The following is a 1,887-nucleotide window of genomic DNA, read 5'->3' as shown; positions in this document are numbered from 1 at the left end:
ATCTAATTTTACTACAGAGTTTGAGTATCAGTATTTTATTCTTTGCATTCTTTTCTTCCTGCTTCTTCTTAAAAACTGCAGCTACAATATGAGTAGGTTTTACATGCTTTATAACTTCTTTTGCTCTTCTATAGATTTTTGCAGTATCCAACTTTATGTCGTCATTAAGAAGCAACTTTAGCCCATCGGATGCACATCCTATTGCAGTAATATGTGGATATTTATCCATTATGATCTCCAATGCTGCTTTCATGTCAGTCAACAAAGCAAATACTTTACCACTTCCAATCTTCTGTAGGACTTTATTTATTTTACTGCTGATATATTCTGCAGTATGCCTGTTCTCTCCTGTTTCAGTGCTTCTTTAAAAACTGAGGTGTTGTTATCACAAATTTTATGATTCCCTCTCCCTGCACATTTGTTCATTCATCTGTAAGCACTACAAGACACTGCTTCATTGATTTTTCTTTGTGCAGATTGCATTACACATACATATTCTGACTCTAAAAGAGGCTTGCTCAAAGAATGTCTGCTGGGCAAATGGTATGATGGTCTTAGTAATTTAAAAACTTTCTGCCAGTATGCATTTTCAGTTGTTGACAATGGCGTCCCAGAAGAATATATTGCTATTGCAAGAGCTTTGTCAATGTTTTTCCTGATCGTCAAGTGTCATCTTGTCTACAGATGAAGCTATTGAGAGTATTTTGTATACAGTTGGTTGCAATATTTGGTTACTTGAAGATGTTGATTGGGCAACCCTTTATGATGCTGATGTTATAGAAGAAGAAGCATGCATGCATGATGCATACGGAGAAGCTGGGGATCGGGGAGCTTCATGCCATATGTTCAAAGTAAAGCGTGATACAAATCATCCATAAAGATGTTCCATATTTAAGAAGTTCCATTAAATGTGGAACAGCTTTGTGGCTGGTTTGCCAATTTTTTCATCCAATAAATTGGTTGACTGTGTGGGAGGTTACAACTTCTTTTATGATTAACAACCACACAATAAATGTTATGTCTGTTGGGCTCTACAATACTGTAGAACTTGTGGGGTTAGGACACAGTGGCCTCATCCACATGAAACACTGACTCTGCAGTTGTTACTGCACAGTCATTTAGTGCTTGTATAAAAAGTAACTGGAGTTACTGTGCAGTAGCATCGTTGAAAGCATGGCTTTTAGGTGACGCTGACTGCTCAGTAGCTCGTTACTACCATGCAGTAGTGTTGTATCACACGTCCTGCCATGTGATGCTACTGCACAGTAGTAATGAGCTACTGAGCAGTCAGTGTCTCATGTAGACAAAGCCAGTCTTAGGGAAATAGGAAGCCATGTGTTCAGATCCGTCAGGACCTTTGTAACTCCTGAGATGTGGTAGCAAAGGTGTCTGCTACTCCTAGCCTTTTTATGTAAATCAGAAAAGGTTTTCCAGCCAAAACTATTCAGTAAATTTGGGGTGAGCCAGAAGTCCATTATTCAGTTGACTTAGTATGTGCTGAAAATATTTTATCCAGATTTGTTACATAACACTTTGTACTGTTACGCGATGAGCTAAGTGGAAGTGAGTGGGTGTCACCATAGCCCTTCATTTAAGAGTTGTAAGAAATAGTTAAACTGTTTGTGCAACCAGATGGCTGACCAACAGCAGCTTTCATAAGTAAGTACCTGTTGGAATCATGATTGCACGATTTTTGTGGAAACTGTGATTTTTGGTGGGATCCACAAAAAATAGCAGGCTCTGTGATTTTGGCAGGCTTGCTGCAAAAAAGCCCCAAATTTGCTGGCAAGCAGAGAAAAGGCCAGGGCCCTGTAGTCTTGAAGCATGGATGGAAGGCGGAAGGGGTGGATGGTGGGGGACAAAGGGGAGGGGGAGGGGCCAGAAGAG

At 40.0% G+C, this 1,887-nt stretch overlaps 1 protein-coding gene across 3 annotated transcripts in view; it reads left to right on the top strand.

The window, feature by feature from the left end:
* L3MBTL3 (l(3)mbt-like 3 (Drosophila)) overlaps positions 1–1,887 on the top strand; it is a 232,181-nt gene that overhangs the window by 91,642 nt on the left and 138,652 nt on the right. The gene's annotated exons all lie outside the window — the stretch shown is intronic.

Source organism: Gavialis gangeticus, unplaced genomic scaffold, assembly GCF_001723915.1.
Source record: "Gavialis gangeticus isolate Ggan-Ray unplaced genomic scaffold, GavGan_comp1, whole genome shotgun sequence".
NCBI lineage: Eukaryota > Metazoa > Chordata > Crocodylia > Gavialidae > Gavialis > Gavialis gangeticus.
The sequence above is the reverse complement of the archived record's forward strand: the minus strand, read 5'-3'. Positions and strand labels throughout refer to the sequence as shown.